This window comes from Peromyscus californicus, unplaced genomic scaffold (genome assembly GCF_007827085.1).
Source record: "Peromyscus californicus insignis strain IS unplaced genomic scaffold, ASM782708v3 Scaffold_15__1_contigs__length_86483966, whole genome shotgun sequence".
Taxonomy (NCBI): domain Eukaryota; kingdom Metazoa; phylum Chordata; class Mammalia; order Rodentia; family Cricetidae; genus Peromyscus; species Peromyscus californicus.
Window position 1 is genome coordinate 80,491,935 of NW_026294447.1, and position 21,266 is coordinate 80,513,200.

Below are 21,266 nucleotides of genomic sequence, written 5' to 3' on the forward strand. Positions count from 1 at the left end.
CAGGCATAAGAACTGGCTTTGCAAAGCATCAGTGGCTTTGGAACTTTGTATTTCTTTATAACCTAGTTAACCACACGCACAGAACAGTTTTCCTTAGGCTTTGATTAATTGGAACCTCTTTAACTAAAAACCCCAGATCATGCCTCTTGCCAAAGACATCAGAAAGTTTTGGGGGATGTTTCAGAGCAACCATGCAGGGGCTCTCCCACTTCAGGAAGATCCACAGCATGGAGGCATCTGCATAATTCCTGCTTCTTCGCATCCTTCCCTTGCTTTCTTCTCACCCACTGCTTTTCTTCTCTTCCATCTACTTGCAATATTTTCTGCCTGAAACACTTTCAAATGTTGACTTTAAGTTATTGATCACTCCATACCTTTGCCGTTTTTTAAATCCTGTGAATGTCTAATGGCAAAAAAAAAAAAAATCGTATCTTCCTGGTTTGTGAATTGATCCAGATGCCAGTATCTGCAAAGACTCTTCTCAATTGTTCCAGATCATAATTTATTAATATGACAATTTCTCTAATAGTATATCAAAAAATACACAAGGATTTTTGACTTACAATGTTGAAACCCTTAGTTGGAAATCTGACTGCAGGTTACACGGTAGTTTTTGAAAGCTGTTGTGGCCACATGATACAGCTTATGGGTCTCACTTGTCATCCAGGCACAAAGGGGGTGAGCACTTCAATCAGGATGTTAGCCAGGTGCACACGACAGGGGCAGTAGGAAAGGGTTGGTTACTATTCTTTTCCTCTCTCTCTACCGTGAAATGCAAAATGGTTGTGTATTTATACTTACACCCTTATGTAACTTTATACATACTACTATGCAAATATATATGTAAATATGTACTTTAGACTGACACAAATCTAATGTTGAAGAACATTCATTACGACTTTCAACAAGAAAAAATAAAACAGTGCTCTTTTGGAGAATTTTCAAAGAGCAGGAGGAAGCATTTAGACAGGAAGTTAAATATGCAAGCTATAGTCACACAAAAGAAGGACCATATGGTTTAATACCATACATTAGTTTGTTTTAAACCTTTTGCGGTTTATTTTCAATTTGAAATGAGTGTGTGCCTTAATTAGTCTTGGAGTGGGTTAGGATAGCATATGCCTTAAACAGTCAGTCATTTACATAGTATTTTCCTTTTTTCTACTTATAGATTTAAATTCTGGTAAACCAAAAAATGTAGTTCACAGGCAACAGGCAACCAAATCATTTTCACTAGCTTGCTAATTATTTTCATATTTCATTGAAGTATGATTGACAGATAGGACATGTATTTGAAGTATATCACTTGCTATTTTAACACACATTATGCATATTATGATATACATTAATGGTTGGCATCAAAAAATCAAATTAGCATATCTATCATAGTTACCCTGTATGTGTGGGTGAGGAATGGAGAGAAAACTTTAAATCTACTTTTTTAGTGTATTCAAGTATAAAATTCATGGTTATTAACCGTGTTCACTACGCTGCATATTATGTCTCCAAAACCTATTTTACTCTTGAAAGTTTGTATCTTTTGGTCAGTCTCCCCATTTTCCCACACCCTTGCCTTCCGTGGCCACACTTCTACTATTTCTATGAGTTTAACTACATTGATTTCATGCATAAGTGAGAGAGGATATGCATCGTCTCTCTGAGCTTGGGTTATTTCACTTAGTGTGGTATCCTCTAGGTTCTTCACAGTTATTGCCAACAGCAGGGTCAAGGATGAATAACTTTCTAGATCCACTCCCTCACTTTCTTTATCCATGTGCTAGCTAGCATTACATCAACTTGGCACAAGCTAGAGTCATTTAGGAAGAGGGAACCTCAAGAGAAATGCTCCACCAGATTGGCCTGTGGGCAAGACTAGAGGGTGTTTTCTTGAGTGATGATTGATGGGGTGGGGGAAATGACAGCTTACTGTCCATGGTGCCACCCCTGTGCTGGTGGTCCTGGGTATTATACAAAAGGAGGCTGAGAAAGCCATCGGGAGCAAGCCAGCAATCAACAGTCCTCCATGGCTTCTGCATCAGCTCCTGCCTTGAGCTCCTGGCCTGACTTCACTGGATGATGGACTGAATGTAAGCTATAGGATGAAATAAACCCTTTCTTCCCCAAGTTAGTTTTGGTCATGGTATTTATCTCAATAGAAATCCTGATAAGACAATCTGTTTACGTTTGATGGGCACTTACGTTGCTTCCTTCCTTGGCTAGTGCATATAAAACTACAATGAACATGGTAATGAAGATTTCTCTTCAATATGTGAATTTCATTCTGAGATTGCTATGATTGCTGGATCATATGGTAGCTCTATTTTTAATTTCATGACAGTGGTTTCCATAAATACATCAATTTACATTCCTCCCAACAGTATGTAAGGGTCCCCTTTCTCCATACTCTTACCAACATTTATGTTTCTATGTTTTTCTGACAGCCGTCCTACTGGGTGGGAGGTGACATCTCATTGTGATTTTGATTTGCATTTCTCTGGTGACTGGTGCTGGTTTCACATCCTATTCAGCCATTTGTTCGCCTTCTTTAAAGAAAGGTTTGCTCAAGGTTTTTGCCCACTTTAAATATTGAGTTGTTGACTTGCTCTTGAGTTGTGTGAGTTCCTCATGTATTTTTTTATATCAATCCTTCCTGGACATTTATTTTGAAAACATTCTCCCATTCTATGGGTTGCCTTTTCATTTACTAGCTGGTTGTTGTTTGTGCAGAAATGGTTTAGTCTGATGTCATTCTGCTTGCTAATTTTTTTTTTTTATCTTTTTGCTTATAGTTTTAGTGTCAAGTAAGAAATCACAGCCAAGACCAATTTCAAGGCTCTTCTCCTGTTTCCCAACCATGGCTCTTTATAGTCTCGGTTATTATGTTTAAGTCTCTTTTGTTTCTTTGTTTTGAGACAGGGTCTTACATTGTAGCCCTGGGTGGCTTGAAGCTCACTATGTAACCCAGGCTGGCCTTTAACTCACGTTAATCCCCCTGCCCTAAGTCTCCTGACTGTTTGGATTATGGGTGGGAGCTACTACATCTGGCTTAAGTCTTTAATCCATTTTGAGTTTTTTTTGTGTGTGTGTGGTGTGAGATGAGGTTCCCATTTCAAATTTTTATATGTGAACATTCATTTTTCCCAGCATCATTTATTGAATATGTACACACACACACACACACACACACACACACACACACACACACACACACCTAGGGCTTTAACATATAACTTTCTCTCTGTCTCAAAGTGTACAGCTATAACAATGTAGATATAATTATAACTATTTTGGTATATGTGCATATGTGCAGGGCTTAAGGATTAAAAATAAAATCCCTTTCCTGAAAACTTGAGAAATATCAAAGGAAGACAATCTTATGGTAGTTGAATAAAAATTAATGTTTAAATACATTCATATGAAAAATGGTATACATTATCTATATTATTTATTTAATTACATTCTGGAATAAGCCAAATAGATCCCAGCTTTATAGCAGACATATTCACACAGTTCTGTATCATGGAGTTTCTATAAAATCAAATGAAAAAAAACACACTATAAGCCTGCTTTAAATATTTAGATATAAAATATTGTTGGTATTCTCAGTGTTCCCTAAACGTAGCCCTTTTGTGTCTGCATCTGTTTACACAGAACGAACTGACATGTTTTACTCACTGTCTCTTGGTCTGTAAGTCTAGACCCATTTCTGCCCATTCCGAAATTAGATCATCACTAATCCACGAGACCCTGAGAGACAGGTCAGGCTTGGCTCATTCTAGGCATTGAGAACAGCCAGCGAAGTGTGGAGAGAGAGAGAGAGCTGCTTCAGCTTGGAGGTCAGGTTCATGGCTACTGTGGAGAAGTTGTCTACGGCCAGTGTCCGGAGGCCTTCCCTGTCACATGAAATCCTATTTTCCTCAAGATTTCCCAGAATTGTGACAAGCTCACTGCAGACCCTCTCCATCACAGACAATTTCTAGGTGAATGCCAAAGCAGCTTCCTCCTTGGCTTGGCTGGTCTCTGCCCCTGCTCATGAGATTAAGGCGTTGAGTGTTTTACTCATATCGTCAGAAAATACCAACACCACTTCTCTGGATTTCAAAGGACAAGTTTAATTTTTCTTTCTAGTATTTATAATAGTGATAGGTCTTTAGCACATATTTCTTTTTGCCTTGGGTTAATGAGCAGTTGTTTTTGGTAGCAAGAGAGTGAAAGATGAATCCCCGTCATCCCTGCAACCTCATTTAATGATGGAGCACTCTGCGCCCCATTTGGCCGATTTTTTTGTTTGTTTGTTTCTCACCTAATGTCAGCTTTCCCACTCTGCCACAGAATGTGTTTCACAGTCATAGAATGAGGATAAAAATAAAGTCAATGCTTGGGAGGCACCGTGAGATAGCTCAAGGTGGAGAGACACACAAAGGCACACAGTCACTGGCAGGAACGGCTAATTAATTGTGCTGCGTTTAAGGGGTAGCATGGAGCAATTAATGCATTTAATTGCTTCAGTGAAACAGAAAGCGCTTTTGCAGGTTGCATAACCTCTTTGTGTAATGAGAATGCTTTATAAATTTATAACTGACTGCGTGACCTCTGATTAGGGGAATCTGGCTATGTAGATCTCTCTGTATTTTTATTTTCCATTGTGTGAACCTAGACCTGAATTCTGGATTCTCATTTTGAGTTTTTAGGAGTAGGCAGGGAAAGGCAGGAAAGTGAAATTCTTTTCAAAAATTTAACCAATTTGAATACTTCTTGGTATCTTAAATTTTATGATTTAATGAATCTTATTTAACGCTTTCTAATTTTTATTTAATATGGACATAACACAAATCATTTTTATTTTAAGAAAAAAAATTTTGACCAAAGACAATATTGGATTTAGCAGTTTTGGAGTTACACTTAAGAGTCATGGTCCAGAACTCTCACCCTGAAACTAGAGGAAAGATAAGGAATGTGAACAGGCAAATGCTACATTATATGGCAGCTTGGATAGTGAGCCCCATTGCATGCTTCACAGCACTCACGGCACATTGTACTTTCCATTCATGAGAGGTTCTGTTTTTCTACCTCAGAAAATTGCATCTAGAATAAGTTTTCCAGAGATTGGAATCTCAGCTTTCTTCCCTGTGGTTGGTGACACACGGATGCCAGGATTTACCAGTGTTCTGTCCCCTGTCTCTGCCACTTGCCTTCTCTCCTCATTCATCTTCACCACTGGAAGCCTCCCTTTGCCTCACTGTTTTTCCCAGTGGGAGTTAGTGTCTGAAAGCAGGGTTGAGCTCAGTTCTTTCCTCCCATCCATTTGGAGGAGTTCACTGGAGTACTTCCTTGACGTGATTGATACCCTTGAGCACAGCATCAATGCAAGATGTTGGTTATGACTTTATGTAGGGATTCACTGATCTCTCAGGGCAACAAATAATGCTCCGCCGAAGGTTGACATCTCGGGGTTTTGGTTATGAAGTTCACCCTTTTATTGCCCTCGCCAGCTGCTCTTTTTACCTTGGGGTTGGCGGGACTGTACTCACAGTGCACCATTTCAGTAAAGCCCTTGACTCTGACACAGGGAAGTTGACTGGTTCTCTCATAGTAACCATAGGTAATACAAGACGGAAGTTGATGAGAACAGTAGTAATCGCTGACTGACTTCCAAGATGGACAAGGGGGACCCTATATATCATCTCATTTTTATGGCGAGCAGCTAACTCTCTTCTCCGCTATCAGCTAAGAATGCAAGCCCTTTACAAACACTGACTCGATTTATCTTCTGACTAACCTTATGAGATCAGAGATGTTATTGCTCAGGTTTTGCAGGAGAGAGAAAATAGCACAGAGAGACTTGGCTTGTGGCAAGCACCCAGCTAGTAAGACGTGAAACCCACGGAGCAGTTTCTCTCCAAAGTGGAGTGAGATGCTCAGTTTAACTGTCTCAGTAGGACTGATTTTCTTTTGACTTCCCTTTTATCCTGGCACATCCCAGAATGTATTTCTAACTTTATAAAGCACAGAGGAAAAGACACACAACAATTATATATTATTAAAATAGCCTATCTGGGGAAGTAGGTATATCTGTTTTCTAATAAGGAGGAAATAACTTCATTGTTTTGGGATATAAAAATTGTATGTGCTTGTAAGAAGTATGGAACAATACATAAAAGACAAATGAAAAAGCTTCATCACTGGAAACCACTACATAGAAGCATTTGTATAATATGTTTCCTGGCATTTCTTAGTACATAAGTGCATCTATACTTACTGTTATTTTTTTAAACACAATATACATGTTATTTTATAATCTATTTTCATGGTTACAATGTGTTGGGGATATGTCTCTGTGACAGTCGGCATAAGTATATAACATATTTTTTAATATCTTAATAGAACTCTTCACTTCTGATTTGCTCAGCAAAGGAAGAAGTGCTGAGTTGTGAGTTGATCTTCATGTTTTAAAATAGTAATTCAAGTCCCAACTCCCCAGGTTAAACATATGAGATGATGGGAGAACCACATTATCTTCTCTCTCTCTCTAACTAAAAATCTTTTTATTTATTCATTTTTTATTGAAACATTTTTTCATACAGTATCTTCTGATAATGCCTCTCTCAACTCCTCCCAGATCCCCTCACCTCCTTAACCACCTAACTCCATGACCTTGCTTTCTTTCTCTCTCTAAAAAACAAGTGAACAGGCAAACAAAACATTGAGGGCCTTTGCTTGTATATTATAGTTTCCAGTGTGTGTGTGTGTGTGTGTGTGTGTGTGTGTGTGTGTGTGTGTGTGTGAATTTCTTGTGTTTTTAAATTTATTTTTTGAGAATTTTATATACAAATATTACATTTAAATAATTCCCTTCTCCCTTCCAACTTCTCCCATGTCAGCCTCCATGCCTCAAATTCATGACATCTTACTCTTTAATATTATTGTTGCATACACACACTTACACACATACTTACATTTGTTAATACAACATGCTGAGTTTGTGTAGTGTTGCTTATATGTTTATGTATTTAGGGCTGGCTGCTTGGAACTGGATGACTATCTGGGGACGCATCCCAGGAGCAGACCGATTATCCCTCGCTCAGCAGTTATTAATTGTCTGTAGCTCTTTGTTTAGGGGTGGGGCCCTGAGATACTTCCCTTACTTATGCTGGGATGTCAACTGGTGTTGGAATTGTTCAGGTCTTGATTTTTTATTTATTTATTTATTTTGGGTTTTCGAGACAGGGTTTCTCTGTGTAGCTTTGCGTCTTTTCCTGGAACTCACTTGGTAGCCCAGGCTGGCCTTGAACTCAGAGATCCGCCTGGCTCTGCCTCCCGAGTGCTGGGATTAAAGGTGTGCACCACCACCGCCCGGCCCCGATTTTTTATTTTTTAATATTGCTTTGAGGCTCTACAAAAGTTTAAACACTATCATATGGACATTTCCGTTCCCTTCAGTATTAATGTTTTAAGAAATGTTAGAGTAAGTGTGATTTTTCACAAATCTTTTGGTAAGTCCACAGATCCCAACATGAGGACAAAGTCTTAAAATGGGAATGATTATTTTTACTTGACTGTATAATGACAAATTTAATTTCACATTTTACTGAAATATTTTGAATATTCCTTTTTCTGTCATACCTTGAAAACCCTTATATTTCTGTTTTAAAATATCATTGCCTTTGAAAAATATATTTAATTTTTAATTCTTCAATAATTAATGGGGTTGAATGTAACTATTATGCTTATTGACCACATGTAAGTTTTTTAGATTGGTAATTGTTATCCTCTATCCATTGTTTATGTGTCCTATTTATTTTTATTGACTATTATGTTCTTATATATTAGGATTATAGAGTTTTTATTTATAATTGTTTTCCTAGGTAATAGTTATTTGGTTTGCTTTTGTAGTGTGTTTAATATTTGCCTCACAGTAATTTTGAAGTATTATGGGCTCAGACATATCTTTTCTTATACAATTTCTATTTATATCATGAATCTGAGAGGAAGTGAGGGGACATGGGAGGAGCTGGAGGAGGATAAGGGAGGGGTGGAAATGATGCAAATACTGTATTCATGCATGACATTCCAAAAAAATAGAATTGGAATAAATTAGTAAAAGATGATCTTTGGACAAAGAAAAGAAGATTTCTGTCTTTGAGACCAACTTTAAAAATGCCTTTAAAAAAATTATTTATTTTATGTACGTGAGTGTTCTACCTACATATACACCTTTTTGCCATAAGAGGGCATCAGATCCCACTAGAGATGATTGTGAGCCACCATGTGGTTGCTGGGAATTGAACTCAGGACTTCTGGAAGTTAAGAGCCAGTGCTCTTAACTAACTGCTGAGTCATCTCTCCAGCTCCAACAATACTGTCTTTATCTATCATAGCAATGGCTTCTTTTTAATGTGACACAGAGCCAGAGTGGGACATCACTGCTTATATATGTAACACTTAAAGTTTGTAAGAGCATTCACAAACACTTTCCTATTCAGTTCAATAAATATTTTTACATTCCTACCAACATTCCTTGGATGAGGTCACCAGGAGGTTAGAATAAGTAACTCATCCTAAATCATGCATCTGGTGAGATTAGAATATCGGTTCAGGGATGTTGAGGCCATGCTGTTAGCTGTGCATAGGCACAGTGACCCTGCATGGTAGAAAAACAGAGAAAATAAAGGTAGGCAGTATCTCCTTATTGATAGAAAGATTAGGAAAGAATTCTTGACTATTAATATGATCCTTCTTGCTGTAATCGGATTCCAGTTGAGTCTTTTGAAAGGAATTTCAGTGGAAAAGCAATTAGATGTTAAAAGAAAAGAGCTATCGGAATGTTCAGGTTTTTAAGAATAATGTGGGGTATGCTTTGGGTTTAAGAATTAAGAGGATGATGTCCAAGTAGTTAAATGAATTTGTGAAAATGGGTCAACGAAAGAGTACCTCATCCAAATGCCTGGTCCATTTTCAGGCAGGCATATTGAGCAAATTCTTTTCTCATCTCATTTCCAGTAAATAGTCAGAGCAAGTATTAAGCAGGATTTTATATGTACAATTAGAAAGGATTTTATGCTTAGCATTATACTGGATTTTGGTGCAGATAAATTTGTGGAACACTTTCAGTCTTCAAGTCAGACTCTCTTATTAGAATAAAGAGCTATAGAGATAGATTTTAGGAGGTATCACATCAATAATGAATTATTAGTGTTTACATGGATACAGTGATGTTTTAAGAAAAGCACTGTACTTGAGACAATGCAACAAAATAAAAAATTGTTTAGCTTTTCATCCCCTGTCAAGGATAAATTTGAAGAGGGAGCAGTAAGCACGATTCCTGGCATTACAAGAATATAAACAAAACTCAATATCTTCAAGGGGAAAGGAGTTTCTGTGCAGAACAAGGTAAAGCTTTGTAATGGGAGAAAAGCATAGTTTACTTGGATGGAGAAAATGAAGCATCATTATTTTCTAATATGCCATCTGTTGGCATTCAGGTGGGTTTTAAACAGTGATGTAAGCTATGTTTTTTTTATATTAGTTTATATTCTTATTTTATTGGTGTGAACCTCAAACTCTAATTTCTAGCTTTTCTAGAAAATGACCCTCTTGATCTCCCACATAAATTGCATCTCGATCTTTTTGGACTCTTCTGGGCAATCCAGGGGACAACAACCTACTTATGTAGACTATTTAGCCTCTGCAGTTTTCCCCCTTCATCTGAATCCCTTCTTTTACCATCAGACTGAGGTGAAATCCTTTTTGGCACTGAGAGCCCTTATGCTGAGAATCTGTCTGCTGACTCCCAACTTTTATTTACCTGTGCCTCACTCAGATGTAGTGAACCTGCTGCCGAGTGGTGCTTCCCTCCTCTCAGACCAGGTCTTCTGATTGCTGGGACTGTTGGAGTCCTCAGATCCCATTAGAAGTGTTTGCTAGCCTGGGGGTTTAAACACAGCTCAGTGGGACAACAACCTTGGTTGTTTTAGTGCTCTGATGCAAAGGCTCCAAGAACCAGGGGCTTTCCCTACAGTTAATTACTTCTCACATCAGGTTTGCTCTTCCTAATAAAACAACGCAGGGACCCCAATGAAATGCCGATCGTTTGATGAGGTATAAAAAAATACACGGACAGATGGGAAGACTCAAGAAATGCCCTGCCCCTTTAAGCTGTGCCCTTTAGTAATGTCCCTATACTCAAACGATTATTCCAGGCATAGTTGTAGTTAGAAACATGAACACCGGCCACAGCTGGCTTCAAGTTCTGACTGAGCCATTTGCCATGCAGCTGGCACTGGGGCAGTTGCTCATTTCTAGAGCAGTTTTATCATTTATTATGTGGATGTTACATCAACACAATAACAATAGTTATTACCTCACTTAACAGAAGCAACTGTTAAGTGAGGTAAGGTCTATATTATGCTTTCCTAGTACTTGGCATCAAATCAATATTCAGTAAAAGGTTCCTTCAGGTTCCACCCCCTTCCCATGGCACCCTGGGCTGGGGACCAAGCCTTCGGCATATGGGCTCCTGGGTAACATTCAAGATCCGAACTGCAGTGCCACTCTCAAGAACAGGAAGGAAGGGGCTCAGAAGAATCTACAGTGTCATGCGGTGACTTAGTGGAATTAATTTAAGACAGTGGCGTGTGTGGTAGGAGCAAGATTTCAACTCATTACAGAGAAAGTTTTGGTAAGCCTCCCCATTAGTACTGGCCAGTCACAGAGACAGCTAGGAATACAGATTTTTTTTCCCATATGGCTTGATTAGAGTGAGGGAGAGCTTTTGTTACCTGTGCTACATTGCTCTGATTCCAGAAATATTTAATGTAAATTATGAACCAGGCATTATTTCAATTCTGGAGACAAAAAAAATGACTAAGACAATGAATCTTCTCACAAGGGTTGTAGAATCCAAAATTTAATAAAACTTGGCCCGAGAACTTATGTTTGAGACATCATTCTTCCTGTTAAAATGTCAAGGGATATATACATGAAATGTGAATATTCTCATTAGCCTGGTATTAGCTCCTATGAGCTTCTATTAACACATTACCATAGATAAGGCCAAGTACAAGGCTCAGGGAGTTTATGGTGAAGGCCTGTTTTCTCATACCATGCTTTCTGAGCACATTCACCTGGCACAAGGGTTAAAGAAAAGCACTCACCCTGCCTCCGTAAGGTTAACACATTCATAAGGCCTTTGCCCTAAAGGCTCTTCCTCCCCAAAGGCCCTGCCTTACAAAACGTCATGCCTATCCCACTCTCTGCCTATCAAAAGTCCTTACCCATGATAAAGCCCTCTGTACTGGTTGGTTTTTGACAACTCAACACACGCTTAGACATATTTGGGAATGTGGAATCTTAATTGAGAAAAACGCCTCCATAAGATCTGCCTGTAGGTAAGTCTGTGGTGCATTTTCTTGATGCTGGTGGGACCATACCAGCATGGGATGGTGAGATTCCTGGACAGGTGATCTTGAGTTGTCTAAGGGAGCAGGCTGAGCAAGCTATGAGGAGTAAGTGGTGTTCCTCCATCGCCTCTGCCTCAGTTCCAGGTAGCTGCTCTGACTTCCCTCTGTGATGGAGTGTGATCTGAGCGTTAGTAGTAAGATGAAATAAACCTTTTCCTCCGCAAGTTTCTTTTGGTCATGGTGTTTTATCACAATGATAGGGACCCTAATGAAGACACCCACTCTTCTAATAGTGACATGTTGAGGAATAGGATTTTGACTTCTGGGTTTTTATGGGACATAAACATTCATGAATATATCAAACACATTTATTGTATAAGATATCAGATGCCAACCCTATCCAAAAGTTATCTACTAGATTGAAAGGGACACTTGGATATTCCTACATATACCATTTCCACATTTAGAGATAGAATACCTAATATAATGGCCAGGTACCTAAATATAATTTTAAAATGCTCCTGATTAAAAAAAATAGGAAATAGATCATAAAAACAAAGAAAGTAGCTTCATAATGATTCTAGTAAGCATTTATTTTCAATGTAATAATATCTTTATGCTCAAGTTGAAAAATTATATAAATGAAAATTGGAAAGAAATATAACATTAATTTCTAGACTGTCCCTCTTCAGAGTATTATTCATTTCAGCTCAATATCTAGACTTGTATCAATTGGCTGGAATGAGAATATGAAATATTATTCTTCTAAAGGAGAATTAAAGAGTTGGGTATGTGTAGGCTCTTATTCTGGCACATATATTTTTCTTCTACTTGACTTATTTAATACAGGTAGTGCTGGAAAATTGACTTTTGGCTTGTGCTGTTCTTCTTCTTCACATTCATACTTTAGTTTTTGAAAATTAAAATTGTCAACAATGGTAAATGACCTGTCTTTTTCCTTCAGCTCTCCTGTATTTGTTGATCAGATATTTCTCCTCATGGGGAGAATGAAGGCATGCTTAGCAATAATGTTTCTTTTGGGTCTGAAGGGTGAGATACAAATGTGGGTGTCTATTATAGTTTGAATGCAAAATGTTCCTTACAGGTTCATGCGTGTGAATATGTGATCCCCAGCTGATGGCAGTGTTTTGGGAAGCTGATTAACTTCGGGGACATGGGAACTTGATGGCTGTGGAAGGTCACTAGGAACAGGCCTTTGAGGGTTCCAACATGCCCCATTTCCAGTTCTGCTGTTCTTCTGTGCATCCAGGATATGAGGAATTTTTGACACACACTCTTACTACCATGAACTCTTCCATGCCTTTCCTGTCAACATACACTGAAACCCCAATCAAAGTAAAACCATCTCTTAACGCTGTTTTGATCATGTATTTGAGGAAATGAGGAAAACTAACTAGCTGTACATTAGTATTGTGTATAGATATTTCATTTCTACACTTCTTGCTTGTGTTACTTTGGATCATTTATTGACATTTCTGAGGTTTTCATACCTTATTGTAGATGAAAGATTAACATCTACCTTGTAGGTTTTTTTTTTTTTTTTTCTGAGAGCTTGTGATATATACTATGGGCCTTTGGTGTCTATGGGAGATTTGTTCCAAGAACCCACTTAGATACTAAAATCTGCACGTGGCCACCTCTCTTCTATAAAGGTTCATAGTATTGTACTTGGCCTATCAACGTGTCCTTAACAATCATGTGAATATTACTAATCATAAAAAGTTGTTGTATCATACTGTTTACAGAATAAGGATAAGAAAAGTCCATATATGTTTAACATAGACAGTTTTTCTTTGTAACCTGTGGTGAATTGGTTGACTTGTCAGCACCTATAGGCATGGAGGATCAACTCCAGTTGTTTAACAACTATTTACTAAGCACATAGTATGAGCCATTTGTTGTTCTGGGTTCTTGGAATATAATACTGAAGTTAACATAGATTCTAGCTGTCATCAAATTTATGTCCTAGAGCCGGGCGGTGGTGGTGCACGCCTTTAATCCCAGCACTCGGGAGGCAGAGGCAGGCAGATCTCTGTGAGTTCGAGGTCAGCCTGGGCTACAGAGTGAGTTCCAGGAAAGGCGCAAAGCTACACAGAGAAACCCTGTCTCGAAAAACCTAAAAAAAAAAAAAAATTATGTCCTAGAATGTGGAGAAAAGCAATAGATGATAGATAAAGAAATATGAGAATTTATAGTATATCAGTGGATAAAGACAATTAGCATGTGGAAAAATATGAGAAGAGCAGAACACAGAAATTGTAGAATTAAAGGCTCAGAGGGTCAGGTATGATTATGGGAAAGGTCATAATTGAGGACTGAGTGAAGGTGACCTGAGGTATTTCATGAATAATCTGGTGGAAGCACCTTCTAGAAAGAGTGAATACATGATGTCATATACTTTGGGACTGTGAGATTGTGTCTGCCAGGTTAATAGGTGAAGAAGAGCGAGATGAAGGGTAAGGGAGATATGGCTATGTCAGTATATGTATGACCCAAAACAGAGAATGACCAGTTGCATTGCTAGAACAAGAGAAGATGAATGGACTGAGGCAGACATGAAACTGTTGTTGTGCTATCCATGTCCTTGAGGTGTACATTAAGGAGACATATAGGATCAAGACGCTGGCCACAAATTAGCCTGTATCTTATTATTTAGTCTTTGCCAAGAAAAGACACTAGGGCTCACGCTGATCTGTTCCGTCATCATAGGAGCATAATTTATTAAACTTGCTTTTATGTGCTCAACATCATATCCCTCTCCTGTTGATACCAGGCATGACATTTATATATCTTCAAGGAAGCACATACATATATATTTATTATATTTATATATAACATGTTTATATGTTTTATATACATATAAAGTATATGCAAGTCTGAGATGAGAGACATAAGGAGATTTCACCAGTTTCCAGTGGAAAATTTCAAGACAACTAATGGTGCTGGTCACATAGTATAAAGGCACAGTACTCCCTGTTTACTTTTGTTATAAAGTTGAATATATCTTTATTTTCTGCATGTTTCTAACCCCCTCTGTGTTAGAATCTTGTTTCCCAAAATTGACTCAGTGGTTGGAGTTGTAAACTGCTATCAAATCCTGTGGCATTCAGCCTCTATTCCCTCATTGGATCCTTTTCAGTTTACAGGGCTTTGGGCCTCCTGAAAATGTAAACACAAGTAAGACTACTCCAGATTGCATCAGCCGACATTAGTGCTGACTCACTGCGACTAACTCATTTGAAATGGTTGTGAACGATTTCTATTTTTGTAGGAGTATGGCTAACATCGGAGAGCTCATTATATATCATTAGCAATCTTAATTTTATAATAACCCTTGCTATAGCCTTCAATTTTAAGAAAATGCATTAGCGTGTTATTCACCTACAACTGAGAGTTCAACCCCTTTTCACTCCGATTATTTCCATTAGAATTTCTGTGGATGTGTTTCTTTATTGGCACTCTTGGTCTTAAGGACAAAGTGGGAATTAATCGTGGGTTTTTTTTTTTTTAAATTTGAGATTGTAATTTAATTCTCCATTCCCTTTCCTCCCTCCAAACTCTCTCATGCACCCCTCTCTACTCTCTTTAAAATTCATGGCTTCTTTTGTCATCAGTTATATTTGCATGCATACATATATTTGTATATACATATATATTCCTGAATATAACCCATTAAGTCCATATAATGTTACTTCTATGTGTATGCTTTCAGGGTTGACCATTTGGAAGCAAACAACCAATTGGTGTGTTCTTGAGCACCACCTCTCCTCATCCCAGCTGTACTTAGTTGCCTGTAGTTCGTGGTGCAGAGTTGAGGCCTCATGGGTTTTCCCCCATGCAGTTGAGTGTATTTGTTGGTGTCCTTGTTTGGCTCATGTTTTGGCAGTTATGCTGGGGAGACCTTATGGAGGTGGCTTCTGATGTTACTAGGAGACACAATGTCATAACAAAGTCCTTGATCCACTGGCTCTTACGACCTTTCCACCCCCTCTTCCATAATGTTCCCTGAGCCTTAGTTATGAGTATTTTGTAGATAGATCCTTTGGGACTGGGATCCACAACTCTGCATTTTGATTGGTTGTGGTTTTCAAATATTTATTTTTTGAGAATTTTATATACACATTCAATGTTTTTTCTTAAGCTCCTCCCTCCCTCTTCTCTAGCTCCTCCCATGTCCCCCACTACTATATCTCCCTCTAAATTCAAGTCTTTTTCTGTAATTACAAATGCATGTGTTCTGATACAACTAAATGTGCACACACGCATGCACACATCATATACACCCATGCATACACATGTGAGCATGCATATGTGCTGTGGGATGTTCTGTATGTCAAACATGTTGCTCTGATTGGTTAGTAAATAAAACACTGATTGGCCAGTAGCCAGGCAGGAAGGATAGGTGGGACAAGCAGAGAAAAGAATTCTGGGAAGTGGAAGGCTGAGTCAGAGAGACACTGCCAGCCGACGCCATGACAAGAAGCATGTGAAGATGCCGGTAAGCCATGAGCCACATGGCAAGGTTTGGATTTATAGAAATGGATTAATTTAAGATATAAGAACAGTTAGCAAGAAGCCTGCCACGGCCATACAGTTTGTAAGCAATATAAGTCTCTGTGTTTACTTGGTTGGGTCTGAGTGGCTGTGGGACTGGCGGGTGAGAGAGATTTGTCCTGACTGTGGGCCAGGCAGGAAAACTCTAGCTACACATATGTGTTTGTTTATATGTACATCCACTCACATATGCACACAAGGAAAGAAATCAAAGAATTTTATAATCACATACCAAAATCCAACTTACCCTTTTATATTTTAGTTTCTTCAGAGTACTGTGATTATTCTAGGTGGTTATATACATAGAATATATAGAGTCCCTACCCATTAGATAAACCATTGCTATATTACCTAAAAACTGGAACCAATTGATAACTCCTGGTCTCCAAATATGAACATATGGCCTGCTTTTCACTTATGCCACTATTGATTATTAGTGGATCATTTTACATCTAAGACCCAGAGGATGTGCTTGATGTATTCTATGCTTCATTTACACTGATAAATTCTATTCCTCCACTTGTCTATATATTTTTACTCCTTAAGAAGAAAACATTAACTGAGTACTGATTTAGAAGCCATTTGCAGATATTATGAAAACATATATAGAGTTCTTAAGGGAAGAAAAACTCAGCAGTTTTTTGCTTTTGGTGCTAATTTATATTCATATATATATGATATATATGATAATATATATATATATATATATTATCTACACACATCTCAAGAAGTAACATATATTATTATCAGGTAAGTGAAAGCAGAGCTGGAAGCCTGGATTCTGAATTTATTCTGTAAACATTCTAATAACTTATTCTGTAGCACAATGAAGATAATATTTATTTGTAGTTGTTACTATAGTGATCTTGAATATTTCTTGTTTGATTTGTTCTATGGTAGTTTGTGGCCATTTTCTTGTATTCTGCTTAAAATTTCCTTTCCAATTGGTTATTGCTGGTGAGAATTTCTAACTCCAGTATGTTGATTTATACCTGGTCACCTGTGCTGAACCTAGTGCTAGTATTTTTCTGGTTCCACTTGGCTCCTATTAAGTGACAATCTTCTCAAATGATTCTGCTTGCCTCCATCCTAGACTGTGTTCTTTTACATGATCTTATTGCATTTCTTGGAAATTCAGTAAAATAGGTCATAGTAGCTATGAAAATGGGCGTATTTTCCTTTTTCAAATGTAAATGAAAGTTTCTAATTTCAAAGTAAAGCATGGGAGTTGTTGCTGCTTTAACAAAGTAGGTAATTTCCCCCTTTATAATTTGATAAGGTTTTAAAAGTAAAATCGTTTTAGTATCTATTACGAAGTTTATGTGCAGGTATAACAGGTTATTACAGAGAACCAGATTAACGTTATTCGTGTATACATGTTTTTTTAATTTTCAGTCATACATTAATTGAAAAAGAGTAAGTGTCTGGAGGTTTAAATGTTATGGTAGGAACTAAGCTACATCAGTGATTAAAACATTCCATGATTCCAGTTTCTTGGAGCTTATAATATAATGACTGAAGACAAAAGAAGCAAATATAAATAAAGCAATAGTATATTTACGTACAGTAGAAATAGAAAGGATGCCACAGGTAGGGAATGGGGTGTGGTGGAGGAGTTGGTACTGTTAGTGGAGTGATAATTCATGCTTCTGAGCAGAGTCATGGCATAGCTTTTATAGGCTCACTCTCAATTAATATACTGTATGGTTGGAAGGGGATTAAGGAGAACTTTGATGATTAGATGTCTTCCATGTGCCAGCAGCTTGGTCTCCATGTCAGGATTATTGAAAGCCACTGAAACTTTTGGCAGATGGATCTTAGTAGGAAGGTCTGTAGGTTTGTGTGAAGGGGTTTGGGAATCCATTCCCCACTTATTTCTCTCTGCTTCCTGGCCATGAGGTGAGCAGTTCACTTTGCAATGTATTCCTCACTCCTCCATCCACAAACCCGTCTGAGCCTTAAAGCAATGGGTGTGTCTGGTCTTGGACTAAAATCTCCAAAATAAGTATTTTTTTCTTTTTACATTAATTGTTTCAGACATTTTATTATAATAATCTGAAGCTAAGACAGAATGGAGCTCATCATGCTTACTCAAAGGATGACAGAAACAGAGCCAGTGGGTGGCACTGGGGTTGCATTGGAGTGGCACTGAGGTTGCATTGGGGTGGCACTGGGGTTGCATTGGGGTGGCACTGAGGTTGCATTGGGGTGGCACTGGGGTTGCATTGGGGTGGCACTGGGGTTGCATTGGGGTGGCACTGGGGTTGCATTGGGGTGGCACTGAGGTTGCATTGGGGTGGCACTGAGGTTGCATTGGGGTGGCACTGGGGTTGCATTGGGGTGGCACTGGGGTTGCATTGGGGTGGCACTAGGGTTGCATTGGAGTGGCACTAAGGTTGCATTGGGGTGGTACTGGGGGCACTGGGGTTGCACTGAGGTGGCATTGGGGTGGCACTGGGGTGGCACTGGGGTGGCACTGGAAGAAATCTACTTCCAGTGAACTGGGGTTTTCTGACCAACCGCATATAGGGAATGAAAGAAATTAAGAATTGTGTCCTCTGAGGGCTGAGGGTGGTAAGAAGAGACTATAGCATGCTATTTATTTGTATTACTTTATTGTTTTCTGTGTATGTGTATTTGCCTGCACACATGCCTGTACACCACATGCATGTCTGGTATCTCCAGAGGCTAGAAGAGGGCAGCGGATCCCCTGGAAATGAAGCTAGGGATGGTTTTGAGCCACCCTGTGTATGCTGGAAATCAAACCTGGGTCCTTTGTAAGAGCAGTAAGTGCTCTTAACTAATGAGCCACTTCTTCAGCCCCCACCACAGTATGTTCTTTTAAAATGTAGGGAACTCACTAGGTGGTCCAGGCTTTCCCCTATCACAGGGGAAAGCTGCTTGCCTCTGCACCTGAGTGCTGGGATTCAAGACATGCCACTTCTCAGGCAACAGAATGAGAGAGCAAGGAGACTCTAATAGACTGAATCATATCACTTATCTAGTTGAAAGCAGGCAGAAAATTCCCAGGTAAAATGTTTGTTAATGAATTGAAAAATGTTGATTCTATAGTCAGAAAAATTACTGAAAAAAAATAGTCTCAACATTCTTCCCTATGTTATTAGAATAATTTCCTTTCCCAGAAAAAATCACATCTAGAAAAATCTTTGCTCTACTTTAACAACAGCAGTAAGGTCGGGGTTCCTAACTATGCTTACCTTGGGCATTCTAACTGCCTGAAATGAAAGGCAAGCTATTCGATAAATCTTCTGCTGTCTTTAAAATTTAAAGGAAAACATGCAATTCAATCATAGCCTAAAAAGCTCACTTCCTTTGAAAAACATCTGAAATAAAAGATACTTGCATCCAATAGCAGAAAAAGGTGCATGGTTTTTTTTGGTGGGTGTATGTAGGTGGTGTGTGTGTGTGTGTGTGTGTGTGTGTGTGTGTGTGTGTGTGTGTATGACTGAGCGGCCTCCCAAGCTCCTCTGGGGTCTTTATTCTTCTGGAGAACATGGGCTGTTTGCAGCTCTGCTTTGTGCTTAGCCACTTGCTACTCTAAGTCATTGATCCTGGTCTTGAGGGTGGCATCTGGCTTTACAGGAAATACCCAAATGGGAAAGGAACATAAAAAAATATGTCACTTCTTCCTTCTTCTTGAGACCCAACTTGTGTTTTCTTCTTGCCCAGACCCCTGGTGCATGACTGTTGCCTTCAAGAGCTGTGGGTGTGCATGGATGCTTGTATTCCTGTGCCGAGAATGTTCATCTTGGATTTCGGTCCCTTGCTGTTCTCACATTTAGCAGTTGTTCTTTTCTTCAGTCTTTGCCTGAAGTTGTCAATGAGACCATCAGGCGGGAGGGAATAAAAATGCACAATAAACTAGCAAACAGAATGAAGACAAATCATAACAGACATTTCATTTCCTTCTTGGATAGAATGACAGGCCTCATAAACCAGGGGGAGGGGTAATGGACAAGATCTATGGTGCCTGCTTGTAATTACTTCTGAAACTTTCAGGGTATGACTGGGCCATACTTTATGTTTCCACAGAGACTAAAATATTCTGAGTAAACAAGATTTTTTTTGCTATGATGCCTGACTAATCTGCCTCCCTTTTCTGAGATCCCACATCCAGCCTGGGTAGTTTATGTTAGTCAAAAATGATGGCAGCTGAATTAAACAATTAAAGAGAGAAGCCCTTCTATCTAGAGAGACGCTGAAAAAGCTGGATTTGTAGAAAGTCATAATTCAGGCCCCTGGAGGATTTTGGATAGTAAAGTTACAAATAGGACTTCAAGATGGATGCTGTCTTTTAAAAAAGAATCCAAGAAGAAATGAGATGGCAGTGTAAGGTTTACAGGATGGAACAAATAAAAAAATTAGATGCTATAGGCAAAGTATTTGAGAATGCTTTGAGGTGGGTTAGATACTGAGCTTATTTTTTCAAATTTAAAATTATTTTATTTTATGCATATAATTTTTCTTGAATGTTTGTATATGTACCATATATGTGCCTGGTGCCCAGGGAGGTCATAAGAGGACATCACATTCCCTGGAACTGTAGTTATGGGTAGTTTTGAGCTAGCATGTGAGTGATGGAAATTGAACCCATGTCCTCTTGTGCTCTTAACCACTGAGCCATCTCTTCAGCACCCTGATTTCATCTTAAATCCATGAAACAACAGTTGCAAATATGTACCAGCTTACAGGAAAAGTAGAATCAGATACATTGTTGATGTCCCCATAAAATGGGACAAGGAGGCAAAGTGCCCACTTTCTTATAAAACAGACAAACAAACCAACAAACAAACCAGTCTCATGATTGGCATGCTTTTGATAGTGGGAAGTTAGGTGGCTCTTTTATGGGAGTAATAGTCCATTCACTTAATATTTATGAATTTAAGTTTCAATTTGAAAGCAAAGGAGATAAACCTTTTGTAGTCTCTTTGTTCAACTGAAAGATGGTTGAGTTTAATGTTCCCTGTGCAACCTCTGTTTATTTTCTTTAAGAGAAGATGGAATTCTTATCCTCAACAGAAACTTTGAACAGTGTTGATCCTTTGTGCAAAAGGGAAGAGAAGGGCTTTATTAGAGGGGAACTTCTTTATTTCCTTTCTGCTTCAGTCCAGTCACTATCTCAGACTTCCCATATCATATGTGGTGACACACAGTGGCATGAGTTATGTCATATTCCCCAATGAGATAGACTGTAAACTCCACTGAGTACAGGAAACATACAAATTGGGGTTTGCTGTTTCCTGAACATAGTGCCTGGCACTTAGTAGAGTC

The 21,266-nt window shown here is 38.6% G+C and overlaps 1 protein-coding gene across 3 annotated transcripts in view; it reads left to right on the forward strand.

Moving 5' to 3' along the window:
• Positions 1–21,266, forward strand: part of Kcnh5 (potassium voltage-gated channel subfamily H member 5) — a 405,914-nt gene that overhangs the window by 117,582 nt on the left and 267,066 nt on the right. The gene's annotated exons all lie outside the window — the stretch shown is intronic.